Genomic DNA, 5485 nt, shown 5'->3' on the forward strand with positions numbered 1-5485 from the left:
GTCCCAGTCCAAACTGGGCTTGGCTTTGCCTCCACGCCCCGGCTGCAGTCCCCTCTCCCCTCCCTGCAAGGCTCTCGTTCCTCCCGGGCAGTTTCCTTGTGCTCGTTTTCTTGTTCAATTTGCTTTATCTACAGTTGGGTTTTTTTCTGTAAATTTTGAAACTGTGGTGTAGCCCTGGGATCTGGGAGAGGGAAGCTTTGTCTATCTAACCCCAGGCTATTTATTTTCAAAGTCTCCCCATACTCTTCTCGCTCTGAGCACTGAAGAGTTGGAGAAGTTAACAAGCACGCAGCCCCATCCAGCCCTGCCCTCTGGCAGTGAAGCCATTCCCTGTGTCCTGTCCCTCCATGCCCTGTCTCCAGTCCCTCTCCAGCCGTCCTGGGAGGGCTCTGAGCTGTCCTGGAAGGGCTCTGAGCTGTCCTGGAAGGGCTCTGAGCTGTCCCTGGAGCCTTCTCCTCTCCAGGTGAGCACCCCCTGTTTGTACAGACAGGTGCACAAACCCAGGCCAGCTTTGCCAGGGCGAATTCACACTTGGATTCCATAAATAACCCAGGGAAAGGTGATGCAGGGGAGCGTGAGACAGACAGCCCGAACAGCCCCGACAGGGATCCCTGCAGAGCGGCAGGGAAGGGGCTGTCCAGGAGCGGAGAGAGGGAATCTCACGCTGCGATGCTCCTGACAGAAGAGCACCATCTACTGACTCTTCCCGGCTCCTCGCTGCTCCCAGCCCGCACGAGCTGTGGAGTTCTGCTGCTCCTGCGGCTGCTGCTCCATCCCACGGCCAGCGGCTGCCACAGCACCCTTGTCCCGCTCGTCCCGCTCCGGGACACGCCCGTGATCTGTCCAAACTTCGTGTCCTGAAAACCCCGGAGAAACCGAGCGGGAAAGGGAATTAGGAATTCAAATTATTCGTAGACAAATGGGGCAAAAGTGCCACATCCTGCATTCGGATGCTTAAAGGCATTTAAGCATTTTTTTAACATTAAATGTGCTGTTAGTTGAAGGAGCTTGTGTTGTTTATGCAGAGGAGAAGTTTTAAAATTCGGCAGAGATTTGCTGTTATCCTTTTACACAGCATCACTTCCAGCTCTGAGCTGAGGTGTGAAACGCTGCCCACAAAGAGTCAGTGCAGATAAAACAGATAATTATTACAACATCGATGTTGTAATAACTATCTATTATTGTACCACTGCTGTGCCAGATTAACTGAGTGTATTTAAAGAAGAATGAAGAAGTTCCAAGCTCATTTTTATCTGCTTACACGGATGAAATGCTTGTCAACAACAGGTGCTGGCAGGAACTTTTCCTTTATCTGGTATCCAGCAGTTAAAAACTCCCCAAACTTGTTAGTTCACATCTATGTGGCATTTTTTCCCATTACAGAACCTGACGCTGTGCTTGACACACAGAAAAGGCTGATTACCACAAAAATGGAAGGAAAAGTTACTGAAAACCTTGCAAAAGACAGGACAGCAATGACGTGAAGCCATCCAGCACACGGCACAATGCACGGATCATGACACAAAATGTAGTCTTTGAAGGGCTTGAAGGTTTTTAAAGAAATATAATTTTTAATTCAATTCTTGGTACAGAGCCAATGGATAAGATACTTTATAATAGATACCCTTTAGGATAAGAATATTTACATGTAGAAGCAAATCCCTCACTTGCATCTCATTTTTCTTTAACCCCCCCTAAAATTCAATTCATAGCACAAGGAATGTGCAGTCCTGGCTTTGCCCTGTGCAGTATTTGGACAAAGGAATGGCTGGAGGAATTGCACTCGAGGAATGGCTGCAGTACCGCGCTGTGTCCACACGGCGGCAGCACTGAGAGGGCGCCGGCCCGGGGGTGGCTGCAGTACCGCGCTGTGTCCACACGGCGGCAGCACTGGGAGGGCACCGGCCCGGGGGTGGCTGCAGTACCGCGCTGTGTCCACACGGCGGCGACACTGAGAGGGCGCTGCCCGCGGATGGCTGCAGTACCGCGCTGTGTCCACACGGCGGCGACACTGCCGCCGAACTCAGCCCGGGGCTTTGGGGGCAGACCGGGGAGGGGCAAACAGCAGCGAAACCCAATCCTTCAAAAAATCCTCCTAAATGAATGCCCAGAAAAACTCTGACCACCGAGAAAGAGCAGCGGCTCGGCTCGAGTTGGCTCACAGATTTCCTGCTGTCAGCCCCTAGGAATTCTGCATGACACAAAATGTAGCCTCTGAAGGGCTTGCGGGTTTTTAAAGAAATAGAAGTTTTAACTCAAGTCTTGGCACAGAACCAATGGATAAGATACTCTATAGGACATCTTTTAGGATAAGAATATTTACATGTGGAAGCAAATCCCACACTTGCATCTCATTTTTCTTTAACCTCCCCTAAAATTCAATTCATAGCACAAGGAATGTGCAGTCTTGGCTTTTTCCTGTGCAGTATTTGGACAAAGGAATGGCTGGAGGAATTGTACTCGAGGAATGGCTGCAGTACTGGGCAGTTTCCTAATGGCTGCTGTTTCAATCTGCCAGTGTATCTGCTTGGTTTTACCTCTGGGCAGTGGAAAAATCAAAACAAAGGGGGAAGTGAAAGTTCTCACTCTAAGCTCTGGGCTTTGTTTAAACTAATAAATCCCTTATGTTTCTCTCTAGTGATGAAAATCAGATGTAACTGGAAAGTCCTCAATTAAATCTGAGTGATAAAGCTCTGGATTTGCAGTTTGTCAGGAGACTGTGCCACAAAGTCCCAGGGAGGTGCTTTGTTCTCCTCTGACACAGGCAGCAGCCATTGCCTTTGAGCAGACTTCTAAAACAGGAATAGGAAGATGAGGAGTTTCAGAATCCAATTCAGTTGATTCAGTTTCTTTCGAAATGGAAACTCCACAGGAAATGTTCCTTCTCTCGTGTTCCATGTGCAAACACCACACTGTGTGTTGATGGTGTTGTTCTAACCACACGGGCACTAAACACTGGGATGTGTGTCAGTTGTCTCCACCACTCAGAAATTACGGATATTTCACAGCTAAAGACTGGATTTCTGAACCTCAAGGAGTACATTTGTCCCTCAGCTGTTTTTAACACCAGTGTGTGTTGCTGTTTTACAGGGAAGGATGCTGTTTTCCCATGACTATATTTTTTGGTGTGGGGACTTCAATTATCGAATAGATTTGCCCAATGAAGAGGTGAAGGACCTGATACGACAACAGAACTGGGATCCCCTCATAGCAGGAGACCAGCTTATCAATCAAAAAAACTCTGGACAGGTGTGTGTAAATATCACCATACTTGAAAATTCTTCAGGCTTTTTTACTGGTTTTAGCAATTCTGTGATGCTTCTGTGAATCTGTATCCTCAGCATGGAGTTTTTGAATTGTAACCTTTTTTTGTGGGGTCAAATGTAACTATTTTAAAAGAATCATTGTAATATTTGGTAATGTTACTGTTTAGTTAAATTGTAATAGGTCTAATGCTGTTACTGTTGCTGTTGGGAAAAGGAGTAGTCCAAATGGCAACATTTTATTTGTAAGGAAAACACAGAATAACAAAGTCTGAAGAAAACACAGAATAACAAAGTCTGAAGAAAGCTACATTTTTTAGATTTGTGGGGTTTCTTGTTCTCTCTTTGCAGCTCTGTGTGGGAAGGCTGGGTATGGTAAAAAGAGAGACAATCTTCTGTTGTTGGTTCTGTCTGCTCACCAGCACTTTGATCTCGAGCAGTTCTTTCACTGATTTAGAGTTCCCTTCCATTTGTGCTGCTATCCTGCACACCAGAACAGGAGGCAGAACACTGGATATTTTTGGTCTCTCTCCATTTCTTTAACAGCTGTTTGCTAGAGAAAACAAGATGTACATTCTTGTCCAGTTCAAACACTTAATGAGTGAGAGGCTCACTTTGAATGCATTGAATGTATTAAGGACTTGGGTTTGTTCTGTTTGTTTTTTGTTTGCTTGGTTTTTTGGGTTTTTGTGTGGTTTTGTGGATGTGGTTTTGTTTTGTTGTTGTTTTGTGTGCTTGGTTCTTTGTGGGTTTTTTTTGTTTACTTTTTTTAAATCCTATTTATTTGAGGGGGCATCTTGTGCCAGCTTTTCCCTGTAAATGTTCAGGATGAGGTTGGATGGCACCCTGAGCAGCCTGGCCTAGTGAATGGCATCCTTGCCCACAGCAAGGGGCTGGAACTGGGGGATCTTTAGGTCCCTTCCAACCCAAACCAGTTGTGTCTGAATTTGTGAGGACATTTGGCACGTTCGGGTGGATAAAATGTAAACCTGAATTCCCAACTTTTGCTGGCACAGGAACAACTGAGCACCAGATTAAAATGCTGTGTTGCAGCATCAGTGTTCTGGGTGACCTCCAGCTGGTAATGACATTGAAGGAACAGTTGGTTCTTGATAAACCTGGGCTTAAAGATATAAAGATATGCTGGCGTAATTCTGTGCATTGGTGATTGTCTGGGTCACTGTTTAGCCATAGTGTCAAATGTTTTCAGCAGACAAAATGTGGAGAGGAATCCATTTTAACCAATAACAGGTTGTTTTGTTTTATTCTGAGGTGTTCATACAGGTTGTGAGTGTTGGAATAGAGAATTATGATCAGTTTGGAGCTGTTTCCCATCTGTTTCTGTGTTTTGTTTTTTTACAGATTCGAAGGGGATTTCTGGAAGGGAAGATCAATGGTCCCTTTTTAGGACAGTGAAAATGTACACGCTAAGCAGGAGAGGACACAGAATTCCCTTTCCCTGTTTTTCAAGCACAAGACAGCTGGGAATTGCTTTCTTCCCATGGGTAACTGGCAGGAAGGAGATTTCCTCCGCTATCCTTCCATCTGCAGCATCCTCATTTGTCACAGACACCGAGTTCTATTCCGAGGACTCCCATCAGCAAACGGACTCCAGTTCTCAGAAGCGAATTCCCAAGGCGGATTTTGGATTTTTCCCTGGAATCAGCGGGCACGGCCGAGCCCGGCGGCGGCCCCGGAAGTGCGGGCACGGCGGGAGCGCGCGCGGTGCCGCAGGGGCGGGGTCCGGCCCGGCTGCGCTTCCGGCCCGGCGGTTCCGGCCCGGCGGTTCCGGCCCCGCGGTTCCGGCCCTGCCCACGCCCGTGTCCGCCCGAGCGCGCCCCGCAGCGCAGAACGCGGCACTCGCTGTCCTGCGGCCGCCAGGAGCAGCTGTCCTGAGCATGGCGTGGGCGAAATCCCCTTGGCTCGAACGAGACGCCCGGAACCAGCGAGCGGCGGCTGCAGGTGAGTGGCCGGAGGGCAGAGCGGGCTGCGCAGGGCCCGGCTGGGCCGGGATCCACCGGGATGTGCGCGCTTGGAGCGCTGGTTCTGGGCCGGGATCCGCAGGGATGTGCGCGCTTGGAGCGCTGGTTCTGGGGCCCGGCTGGGCCGGGATCCGCAGGGATGTGCGCGCTTGGAGCGCTGGTTCTGGGCCGGGATCCGCAGGGATGGGCGCACTTGGAGCGCTGGTACTGGGGCCCAGCTGGGCCGGGATCCGCGGGGAT

The sequence above is a fragment of the Catharus ustulatus genome, chromosome 2 (assembly GCF_009819885.2).
Source record: "Catharus ustulatus isolate bCatUst1 chromosome 2, bCatUst1.pri.v2, whole genome shotgun sequence".
NCBI classification, from domain to species: domain Eukaryota; kingdom Metazoa; phylum Chordata; class Aves; order Passeriformes; family Turdidae; genus Catharus; species Catharus ustulatus.